This window comes from Caretta caretta, chromosome 11 (genome assembly GCF_965140235.1).
Source record: "Caretta caretta isolate rCarCar2 chromosome 11, rCarCar1.hap1, whole genome shotgun sequence".
Classification (NCBI taxonomy): Eukaryota; Metazoa; Chordata; order Testudines; family Cheloniidae; genus Caretta; species Caretta caretta.
Genome location: NC_134216.1, coordinates 44974766 through 44987639, shown reverse-complemented (window position 1 = coordinate 44987639; position 12874 = coordinate 44974766). Strand labels below are relative to the sequence as shown.

Genomic DNA, 12874 nt, shown 5'->3' with positions numbered 1-12874 from the left:
GAACAAATTATTAAACAATTAAATTGTAAGCAGCTAGAGGATAATAGTATGGAACAAATCATCCCATATGAAACTACATTTCCTACAATCTTATAACCAACTACAGATATGTGGTCTAGATTAATTTCCTATAAGGTAGGTCCATAACTGGTTGAACAACTGTACTCAAAGAGTAGTTATCAATGGTTTGTTGTCAGATTGGGAGGTCAGATTTAATGGGGTCAGTCCTGGGTCCAGGTACTATTCAATATTTTCATTAATGACTTGATACTTGTAAGCTTTGCAGGTGACACAAAGCTCGGAGGGGTTTGGAGGACAGGATTAGAATTCAAAAGAACCCAGACAAATTGGAGAATTGGTCTCAATTCAACAAAATGAAATTCAATAAAGATAAGTACAAAGTACTTAACTTTGGAAGGAAAATCATCAAATGCACAACTACAAAATGGGGACTAGCTGGATAAGTGGTAATACTGCTGAAAATGATGTAGGGGTTATACTGGATCACAATCCTGGGTGCCATACTTTAGGAAAGATGTTGACCAATTGGAAAGAATCCAGAGGAGAGCAACAAAAATGATAAAACCTGACCTACGAGGAAAAGTTTAAAAACTGGGCATGTTTAATCTTGAGAAAAGAGGACTGAGGTGGGACCTGATAACAACCCTGAACATATTTGAAGACTGTTATAAAAATGAGGGTGATCAATTGTTCCCACGTCTACTGAAGGTAGGACAAGAAGTAATAGGCTAAATCTGTAGCAAAGGAGATTCAGCTTAGATACTAGAAAAATCTTTCTAACTATACAGGTAATTAAGCTATGGAATAGGCTTCCTAAGGGAGGTTGTGGAATCATCATCATTGGTGGTTTTTAAGAACAGGCTGGACACCACTTGTCAGGGATGGTCCAGGTTTATTTGGTCCTGCTTCAGCACAGAAGACTAGACTTGATGAATTCTTGACGTAACTTCCAGCCCCACATTTCCATGATTCTATGATAAAGTCTCAAGGGGACACAGGAAATCATCATTACATGGCCGCTGCTACATACAATGCAATTGTTCAGTATGACAATTGTAAAAATACTGGTTTAATCACAACTAATCATGTATGATAGCTCAAATTCACATATAAAAAGAAAAAAGGCAAGAGAACCACAAGTCTGCAAACACATAACATTCTTCACAGAAGTCTACAAAAACAATAATCCATTTAGAAAATCTTTTGGGAAATAAGGTCTTCTTGCAATACTGCAAAACTGTTATAAACAATAAACTAAGCTGTCCATGACTTTGTATAATTGGCCTAATGATGTTATTTGCATAAATATTTGTACTTTATCAAAATATGAGACTGTGTGGATTTCAGTATGTATTATAATGAGACTACTTCACTTCCCATTCTAAAAGATAAATGAAAGACACACAAATTCTTTTCTCAGAGCACTAATATTAATACACTGTGAAAGGAGAAAATTGATTCATTCCTAAAAGTATTACCATACATTAAAGAAGAAAACCATTCCCCAAAAAAATCAAATTTAATGGTTCCTCATTGGAAGAAGCTTTGACTATACATTATATACAGGGATACTGAGACACTTGAGAAGTTTTGTGGTTGTACAAAGCTCATGCCAATGGCATACATGACCAGTGCTGCATACAGAGGTCTCCCATGAGGCAGTTTAGATTAATAGGACAATAGGCCTGAATATGGTGCAAAGTGGCAACTACATCAGCTTAAAGACACTGGACAACCACTAAGCACCAGAAGGAAGCGTCAGTGCTTTAAGAACCTGCATAGTAGCTTCTATATCACTACCCCCATTGCTGGCATTGAGTGGCCAGGCTAAAAAGAACTAGCCAGCAGTTCTTTACACACTGGCAGAAGTCACCAGCTGCCACACTGACCCCTTGAGGACACTGGCATAGCTTAAAATAGCCTTCAGTGTTCAGTTTGCTTTATGTTATACCAAGGAACAGACCAACACACACCAGCCCAGGCTCATGGGAGCACAAAGGCCACCTTTACATGCCTCCTCCCAAGCTGCATTATGCACTGCTCAGCTGTAGATGACAGTCTGGCCATAGTGTCTTATGATTTGTGAATGAAAGCATATGTGCTACTTTTCTGTGATAAACACAAACATTCTGGCACTAATGTCCATTTGCACACAAGGGAGATACCTTTATATGCACAAAACTCAACACCTGCACTTGCCGAAATGTGAATCTACCAACAGGGTCCTCAAGGTTGGTATTCAAAAAGTATGTGCAAAACGGTGCAGCCCCAAACAGAGGCCAGACTGAGGGGGGCATTTTTTGAAAAGTTGCTGTTTCCTGGAAAAGTGAAAGGATTTCCTTATCATCCAACTGCTGAGTATGAAAATAGAAGTTGCCTATTAGGTTTATTTCTCCTTCCCCCCACCCCCCTCACAGTTAGGGCTTGTCTACACAGGCAAGTTATACCAATATAAACTAAGCTTGAATTTAAACTGCTGTAGTTACACTGGTATAATTCTGATGTGGACACTGTATTCTGGTAGAAGACAGCCTTTTTTTGGTTTAGTTTATGTTATGTGGGAAGAGATTTAAGTAAAACTGAAAAAGCATCACTCTTATAATTGGAATAAGAGTGTCCCAATGGAGGTTAATACTGGTATAACCATATCTGTTTAAATATGCTGGTAAAACTTTCCTGCCTAGACAACCCCTTAACAATACAATTTTCCTGGTTTGGGGGTTAGCTGCACCACTGTCCCAGTTTCATCTTTCTCAGTGCACCCTCCTCAAGTCTTGGGTCTCTAGCCCTTACCTGATCTGGGGGGAATTCCGCAATTCTATCACTCTTAGGACAGGCCCAGTGTACACTCCCCTGCGTGTACCAATCACTCTTCAGTATGCAGGCCCATCTCAGTTTGGGTAGTTACTTGATCCTCCCTTTGGGAACCTGTGGCCAGTAAGAAGAACCAACAACCAGTGAGAAGAACCAACGTTAAAAGAATCCTTTCATTTAGCAGTTGCAGCAAAACAGAGAGAAATTATTTCAAAACAACCACCGATCTGTACATGGCTCTTTTATCTAAGGTACGTCCATCTCATAATAGCAATCCATAGGCAACTGGCTATAGCAATGTATTTGAACAATCATTAAGTGAAAGCTGGTACTTGACTGTTAGAAAGGGCCTCCTTGTTCTTGCCCTAGGTTCTACCACCCAGATAGATCCCTACATCATCCCAATACATAACTCAGAAGTCCTATGCTAGTGATAGATCCAGATGCAGTCTCAATGAAGAGCACCCCTATATTTGTCAAATATGTTGATGCTTCATATCAGCTGCAAAGATGCAATTAGAAATTTAGGGGCTGTTCTATATGGTTATTTCTGCAGGGTTACATTTCACTTCTAAGGAGACTAAGTCCCTACTGTATGCATCAGCTGGAACATTACCTAAAATATAAATCAGAATATTTTCTGACTCACCATCCAAGTATGATTTTACTTTTGAATCAAAATGTATTATATTCACTGTCATAATTTTTAAAAGTATGATCATATTTTGTGATATATTTTGCCAATCAAACATTCTCATCTGGAGTTTACAAAGAAATTAAGAATCTGAAAATCTCCTGTCAACAATCATATAATCTAATCTTTCAACAGAAAAATTAGGGTGAATACACATAGATTTAAATTGAAAGGTCCTAATATTGCGTAAACATTTAGAGAATTTTAAAATCACATTAAGAGCACTAATATCCCTCTCTCCCCCCCAAAAAACCCCCTCAGAACAAAACAACAGATTACAGCAGGTTGCATCATTGCAAGATTAAATTAAATTGACTACATTTTGCAATGCATATGATTGCACATGCTGCCCTTGCTTCTCCTTCTATTAAAATTAAACCTAATTTTTGTTATTAATTAATTACTATTAGCCTTGAAGATAATAATTAGAGGAGATTATGACAATACTACTGGCAAACCAGATAGATCATAGACAAGTGGTGCATTTGGAAAAACATTTGCAGACTAAGCAAAAATATTTTACAAATTTAAGAGATTTCCCATAGGATATACACCTGATCTGGCTTCAGTTTCAGCACTCTGGCTAACATAGCTTAATAATCACATCAATACAAATTCTACAGGTATCCCAGCTACCCTGAGATCCGTCTCCCACACTCTCCACATGAATTTCACAAAATCAATCATCTTAATATGTTTTGCAACCCTGCTTTTCCCTCGGTTCTAACAACGTTTTTCTGCACATTAGCGTATGCTTATCAGATGCTGGAAAAGATCCTAACTAAAATGTAATCAAGGAAGGACACTATTTGCTGCATTTGATAACAGCATCAACATACTGTAAAATATTTAAGACCTTTTATAGCTTTGGAATTAAAATAGTTAGTAGCTTACAATTATTGTGGCAGTGCCATGATAGACAAAGGTATCTAATCATTTCCTTATCAATGAGTAACAATACACATGAAGCTAAAGTTTAACACGCAGCACAGGTCCCCAGTAGCCAATATGATTAGTCACTTTCATTTACATAGATTTGGATTTGACTTTGTTCTAAATTTAGAAGGGGGGGGGATGATAAACTCCTGATATTTTAACACATTTTTCAGGTCTAGAGTGAAAGGAGGGAAGCTGTTAATTGATTTAATCATTCTGATTTGTAGGATTATTGACATCTAGTGAGTCCTCTACTCTGACCACCGAGTCTCCCCGTTGGGTCAGATTCACCAAGAGTCAAATTTAGGTAAGAAATCAACCATTTTGAGCCTATTATGCACCAAAACAAAACAATGGACTCCAAATATTATCCTTGAACTGTACTATGAACAGTCCACAAATAAGCCTCAATCTCTATCAGCCCTATACCTTGCAAGGGGCTTTGTCCAGGAATATCTTTTGCAGCCATGTGAGAAATCAGAGACTGATATCCAGCCAACAGGGTTAAGAATGCTAAAGAATCCTTGTCTTCACTACAGAAAAGGCAATTTTTCAAAAGCAAACATCTTCTTTAATTTTTACGGAATGTAGATACAAATTATTTACAACTCCAAGAATTAAAAAAATCACATGTCATGCACCAAAAAATTCTGATACGACAGATTTCAATGATGATTTTCATTCTGACAAATTTACTTTTTTTCCTGCCAAAATCAATATTTTTTCACATAAAATATTTTGTTATGTCTTTCACTTGGTCTCAAAAACCCATTTCTATTGATGTATGACAGTATTTGAGTTTAACCATGAGGTAAACTCATCAGGGTCAGCCCTATACTTCTGCCTGGGGTTGACCTCACCCAGTTTACCTGGCAGCAAAACTAAAACACCTTATCTTTACTGTGTTTTTACCTCAGGATAGCTCATATACATCATGACAAGTTTCAGAGTAACAGCCGCGTTAGTCTGTATTCGCAAAAAGAAAAGGAGTACTTGTGGCACCTTAGAGACTGACCAATTTATTTGAGCATAAGCTTTCGCTAGCTCACGAAAGCTTATGCTCAAATAAATTGGTCAGTCTCTAAGGTGCCACAAGTACTCCTTTTCTTTTTTCATATACATCAGTTACCCTGAGGTGAAAAATGCTTTTTTTTTTTTTAATTTATTTTATAGCAGTGAAGGCACATTCACCCTTTGGGAGGAAATACCCATGGCTAATGCTCAGCACCATGTTTATTGCCAGGCTCTAGATGAAACCATAACCTACCATCTCCAGAGAGTAACACGGTCATTGTGACTCAGAACTACTGAATTTGGGTCAAGAATTAAATAAGGATTCCAGAGACCCTTACCTCCCCAAAAATAAAAACTGTCTGCTAACTGCTGAGCACAGGCCTCAACAAACTGGTTTAATAAAACAAACACAAACAATTGGAAGGAATAGGGGATAATAAATAAGGGAAGTAAAAATAAGAACATGTGTTTATACAGGCCTAATAAAGGTAAACATCAGAAGTCCCTTGTGGACATCTACTGGCAGTTTCCTGCAGGTATCATGGTAGAAGCAGAACTTGAGGAAGGATTTGAAGCACAGGGTAGTGACTTTACACTGCCACTGTGGAAAGGCATTCCAGGTGAAATTTTCAAAAGCATTAAAGAAAGCTTGGCACCCAGCTCCTAATGACTTTCAATGGGAGCTGAGTGCCTAACTCCCTAGGTACATTTCAAAATCTCACCCTCCAAACATAAAGGTCAGCATGCAAGAAAGCACAGAGATCTGGGTGGAAGAAACTGATAAACAGGTGATGGCAGCTGGCATAGCTGCGGGAACAGAAGGGACAGGGAACAATATGATATGACAAAGAGTGGATAAGTAGGGAGGGACTAAAATGTGAAGGGCCTTATAGATAAGTAAGAAAGTAAGGACCAGGAGCTTGTATATGAGGAGGTGGGCAAGGAGGAGCCAGCAGAGAAAATGTGCTGATAATAAAAGTCTATGGAACCTTTCTATTGTTTGAGTAATTATGGTGCTGCCTGGAGTTCCTCCCACTGTGCTCCACTATTCAAGAACGGACTAGCAGCGATCAATAATTAATTTATTCAGGAAGACAAGAGCCCCTCTAGCATACACCCTGTTAGGATATAGATATTCAGGCCTGTCTGTAAAGGCCTATACTCTAAGAATTTAGGTGTATTCTTATCACTTGGCTAGTTATAGAGGTATAAAAGAAAGAATCAAAATCACTGTCTGCCGGTGTAAGGTCTTTCTCTTACTGTGACAGTCTGAGACCCTGTGCTTAGGCTAAGATCTTTGGCTAAGCAGCAGAGGCAGCCATAAGCTGGTAAGCGAATGGTCACATCCTCACATTCCAAACTAGTCACACTGAAATAAGGTGCTATTGGGCTGTTAGGAATACAATCCTGTCCTGATAATGCCTATCGCCTCCAGAGAAAGGGAAGTGCCTAGAAAATGTAAAAGAAAATTTAGTTTTATAGCACCCTGTCTGGCAAGAACTCACTTATCAATAGCTGCGATGTGAAATCCTCACTTCTGTGTTGTCTTGTCATTATAGTTCCCACTTTTCTATTGTTTATTTGCATGGTCTCTGTTTGGTTCTGTGATTGTTTCTGTCTGCTGTATAATTAAGTTTGCTGGATGTAAACTAATTAAGGTTGTGGGATATAACTGGTTACATAATCATGTTACAATATGTTAGGATTGGTTAGTTAAATTTCAGGAAAATGATTGGTTAAGGTATAGCTAAGCAGAACTCAAGTTTTACTATATAATCTGCAGTCAATCAGGAAGTGTGTGGGTGGGGGAAATGGGAACAGGGAATGGGGGTGGGGAAACTGGAATCATGTTTTGCTAAGGAGGGAAATGGGAACAGGGAATGGGGGTAGGGAAATTGGAATCATGTTTTGCTAAGGGCAGAAATGGGAACAGGGACACAGGTAAGGCTCTGTGGTGTCAGAGCTGGGAAGGGGGACACTAAGGAAGGAAACTGGAATCATGCTTGCTGGAAGTTCACCCCAATAAACATTGAATTGTTTGCACCTTTGGACTTCGGGTATTGTTGCTCTCTGTTCATGTGAGAAGGACCAGGGAAGTAAGTGGGGAAGGAATAAGCCCCCTAACACACCCTGTCTGAAGTCAGGGGAACCTCATACTAAATTCCTGGGGCCCCTTCTTGCGACAACATTTTTTTAATTCTCAAATTAAATATGATCACATTTGCCACAGCTCCTAAATTCAATATATTTGACTGTCACTTGCAACTAACTCACCTTTAATCCTGACATATGCCTGAATGACATGTACCTGTACATTCTTATAATAATCATCAAGAAGGATGTTGAAAAATTGGAAGAGATTCAGATTCAGAGCTGGTCTGGAAAACATACCTTATAGACTTATGAAACTAAGTCTATTTAGTTCATCCAAGAGAAGGTTAAAAGGTGACTTGTTCAGTCTATACGTAGCTACATGGGGAAGAGATTTCTGATAATAGACAGCTCTTTAATCCAGCAGAAACAAGCATAGCAAGATCCAGTGGCTGGAAGCTGAAGCTAGACAAATTCAAACTAGAAATAAAGCATAAATTACATGAGGGTAACTATCTATTGGAACAACTCACCTACACATGTGGTGGATACTCCATCTCTTGTCTTCAAAGTCAAGACTGGATTTATTTCTAAAAGATACGGTTAAGATAAACCATGAATTATAGGATTGATGCAGGAATTACTCAGTGAGGTTCCATAGCCTGTATTATGCAGTAGATCAGTCCAGATAATCAAAATGTCCCTTGGTCTTAAATTCTCTGAATTCCTTACTGTATCTCAAAGCAGAGTCCTATTTTGAAGAATGTCTGTAAAAATGGCATTGTGGGTCCCATGTTAATTTTCCTCTTACTAATTTTCCATATTAAATTTACTCCGTTTGCAAGTAAAAGATGTGTCTTTTGAAAGTACCGGTGCTGCAAACATGCCCAGATTGTACCACGCATCATCCACAACCACAATAAAGATTCTACAGCTGGAATTTAATTAGCACTTTTTTTGTTGATGTGCATGCCCAAAAACAATCCAGCTCACCCTCCCCCTGCAGGGCTAACATGCAGTAAAATTTATTTTGGTCAGTAAAGTAAGCACAGATGACTCAATATATACAAAAAAACAGTTGAGTGAGACACTCTAGTTTACACAGTCACTTTTCTGAATAGAACAGCATTTTAGGTAACAGACTGATTCAACCACCCACTTGGCTTGCATAATTACTCATGACCACACACTGCAACATATGGGTACAGATCAAAAAACAATGGCTCACAGAGCCCTGCTCCCATTACATTAATAGAGGATGTGTGGAAAGTATGCTTCAGGAATTCTACTGTAGCCTGATATTAATAATATCATACATAACAATCTCTTAGGAAACAATAGATCTGATAAGGGATCAGAAAAATGGAACTAAGAAGATTAAATAGGTTGGAACTAGATGGGATGAGTGGAAGAGGGAAGGGGAAAAATATCTTCCATTAGAGAATGGTCATTTTCTCTTTTTAAACAAATATTATAATGATTGTAATTCCTTCAGTACTATCATACAAGGACTGGCTAAAATACAAGTCTTTCAAAGTACTAGGCAGAATTCATTACGCCATTGGTAAAACACAAATCATTGTAAAATAAAAAAATCACCCAGACACTGTTTGAAAATGAAGAACTGGGGAGAGAACATATAAATTGATAAACAAACTATGAATCCTCTTAAGTATCATCACGGGAAACTTTAATGATAAAGTGGACAGAAACAAGTTGAATAAAAAGGCTAGAATTAGAGTTAAAAAAAGAGTGACTGGTAGAATTTGACCATAAATCAGAGCAAGGTGTAGTTTAGTGCCTAATCCACCCTCAGCAAACTCCCCATCATCCCTTTAAATTTTGCAATAAAGTAAATAAAATATGAAGAAATGGAACTATAAGATGTGCACCATGTTCCCCTGTCCTTCCCACCACTTCCAAAACACCAAGCAATAAGCTCTGTACTCGAGTTTTAACTCAAGTTCTGATGCCCACTCTCCTATGGTCTTGGGCAAGTCTCTACATCTCTCTGTTTGCTACCCCTCCTGTAAAGCAGGGAGAACATTTTCTTCCTACCTACCTCACTAGGGTCTTGTAAACATTAAAGGAAAGATTTTCAGAAATGGGTGCCTAAAGTTATCGTCCTGAATCCATGTTCAGGCATGTATATTAGTGGCTTGATTGACAAGAGTCCTGGGCACCCAGCAGTTCACATTGAGGTCAATGTCTGCAGTACTTCTGGGGCACTCACTATACTGCTCCTGATTTCCTATGAAATGAACATGGTGAGTAAAAAAAATTGTAAAAGCAGAAAGCCTGCCTGGTGAGTTGGCCCTTCAAAGATCTAAGAGTGGAACCTACTCAAATTTAAATGTTGAGAAGATGTTTTACTGATTAAATACCAACTTCAGGGGCTCGGTTTAAACTTTACTGAGTTCTGTCCAGTGAAGATACGTGTGGCATAGGAAGGGCATACTTGTAACTTTCAGAGAGTCTTTCAGAGGATCCTTGATCCTCTCACACCAGGTTTACTTCTTTAAATAAATGGAGAAACTCTGAATTTATAACCACGTTAGTGAGGGGACAATCAAATCCAGAATCTCCTAAAGAAATAGACAGATTATCTGAGTAGGGGAGGAGGGGAGAAAGTCTGCATAACTGTAGATCAACTCTTAAAGACAAGAAGGAGAAGTCTTGGTGTACATCCTTTAAATATATTTAGGCAATAGTCTCATGATACTCAGATACCATGGTAATGAATGCCAACATAAGAACCTGGATAGATAAACAGAACTTCTTGACATCACACCACCATGTGACAACACAAGCTTGGGATCCTCCAAAGCCTAATGTAAATTAAAGCATGTATGAATGGTAAGAGGTGGACCGCACTCAGCTCTCAACCATACGTATAAGTGATACTGCCATCTAGTGAATGACCCATAGAGAATAACAGATTACTATTGCCAATGGCAGAAGAGATAGAAGCCTGTGATTTTTCAAGATAAAGGACGAGGGTTCTAGAACCAAATTGTATGTGTGTGTGATTTCTCTTATAATAGTGACTACAGCAGATAGATACATTATAAGCAGCTGACAGATCACTGTTCTTTGTCTGGCACACTGGGGATCAATAATTTTAGATTTTAATGGATTAGGAGAGGAGATGTCAATGTAACAGATTTTTCTGATGATGCTGAACTACAGTAAAACCACGCAGTTACAAACATCTCGGGAATGGCGGTTGTTCATAACTCTGAACAAAACGTTATGGTGGTTCTCTCAAAAGTTTACATCTGAACATAGACTTAATACTACTTTGAAACTTTACTATGCAGAAGAAAAATGCAACTTTTAATCATCTTAATTTAAATGAAACAAGCACTCAAACAGTTTCCTTACCATGTCAAATCTTTTTTTTAAAACCTTGTTTTTTTAGTAGTTTACGTTTAACACAGTACTGTATTTGTGCTTTTTTTTTTTTGGGGGGGGGGGGGGGTCTCTGCTGCTGCCTGATTGCATACGCCCAATTCCAAATGAGGTGTGTGGTTGACCAGTCAGTTCATAACTCTGATATTTGTAACTCTGAGGTTCTACTGTATCTGACTGGAGGAAACAGCCTTACAGAAGATATCAGAAATGACACAAATGTGACTGAATGTACTCTAGAGGGACAAGCAGACAAGGAAAACTAGAAAGAGCTGTGGGTAACAACAGATGTTCTCTGTCAAGAATTTACATGAAGAGACTGAGACAGCAACATGTAAGTGCAGGAATAAACAGACTGCTCAACAAGTACATAGCTAGACACACAAAAACACATTCTCTATCAAAAAGACAATTGCAAGAGTTCTTTTATTTCCCACTCATTCTCTTCTTGTTGCTGCTTTGCTTTCTTTTTTAAAACCACAAACATGCCCTCCTTTCTTAAGGTCCTTTAACATCAAGGCTTAAAGGCCTGAAACTTAACCTCCTTTTAAAAATAACCTATTTGTTTGAATCCAGATAATTATGTTTTTACTTTAATTCATAAAAAAAAATCTTAACTAATCTTAAAAATTAAAAACAATTTAACTCAGCCCAGGACCTATGCCTGTGAGCAATCTTGCAGTTAGAAGGCACTGTGTACATGCAACAAATAAAAAACCCCTCATAACAAGGACACAAAATGTCAAGTGTCAGGGCTCCAGGAGGTTTATTTATTTTTAATCTTAAAAAGTAACGGGGAAAATATTTAGTCCTGAAGCGTGCTGACAGTCTAACAAAATCCAAAGTAAACAAAGATCAAGATTGTGCTGAGAGTAGCACTGCACATAGTTACAGCGTAGCCGGTAAATACTTCTGCCTTCAGACACATATGTTAAAATTAATTTTATGACACAAAGCAATGCGTGCTTTTATTCCAAGAACTAAATTTTCCACAGCTGGTTAAACTAGGATGACAAAGAAGAAACAAGTGCTCACTTTCTTTAAAACTCTTCTTCCATTTTTTTCCCACTCTTTTTCCTCTTTTGGTTTCTTCTCTTGCCTTCCTTTGCCTTATTAAATTGTGTTCTCATTTGTTTTCCATGCTTCCTAAACTACTTCCCTCTGTTCTTGGTTTCTTTTAATGTTTGTGTTCTCCTATGTTTATTCCCATCTCCATATTGCTTAGTCTTTCTCTAGTGCTTTTATTTCCCACTTTGTTCTTTTCTTGTTATTTTGATTTCCCTTTTTACATTCCCTTCCTTATCTATTTTTCTGCATCTTTTTCCCCTTGCTTATTCTCATTTTCTTGCCAGTTCTATAGCTCTTCATCAGATTCCAGCAGACAACAGAGCTCCAGCACGGTGAAAATGGATTGCAAATGACAAAATATTTGAATCCTCTGCTGCTTTGAGCATGGAGCTTGTCATTTCAGAAGTAATGCTCCAATTGGTTTCCTGGTCGTCCCTCAGGTATTTGATAGGGATGTTATGTTGCTAGGGCAACACTCTAATTGTCCTGGGACGCTGGGCAAACAAGATATTTTCCTGGTCTGTCTAAAGGTCACCCTGACACTCTGACAATTAAGTACGGGTGAACAAAGCAGCAAGCAAGGTGATCAAAAAAGCATCAGGCAGACCAAAGCTCAATAACATTTCCATCACCATTAAGAACCCATCTGCACTACAAATACAACAAAGACAAGGGATCTGGTTACAGCACTCTGAGCGGATAACACTGAGGAGGGAACCATAACACTGCTTCCAAAACCGGCTGAATCCACTCCCAAAGCTTTAGAATGATCTGGGAACTCGGTTAACATCCTGTTTACATTGCCATGAACCAGGGAAAGAAACC

At 38.3% G+C, this 12874-nt stretch overlaps 1 protein-coding gene across 11 annotated transcripts in view; it reads right to left on the bottom strand.

Annotated features, from left to right (window-relative positions):
* The window catches only part of OSBPL6 (oxysterol binding protein like 6), a 199747-nt gene that overhangs the window by 147610 nt on the left and 39263 nt on the right, over positions 1-12874 (bottom strand). For 9 of the 11 annotated variants that reach the window (XM_048869611.2, XM_048869609.2, XM_048869605.2 and 6 more), the window contains exon 3: positions 2815-2949. The exons of 1 other annotated variant lie outside the window; for it this stretch is intronic. The gene's annotated coding sequence lies outside the window, so the exon portion shown is untranslated. Of the gene's footprint in view, positions 1-2814; positions 2950-8103; positions 8161-12874 lie in introns of all 11 variants that reach the window. One more of the 11 variants, XM_048869606.2, reaches the window with a different exon arrangement.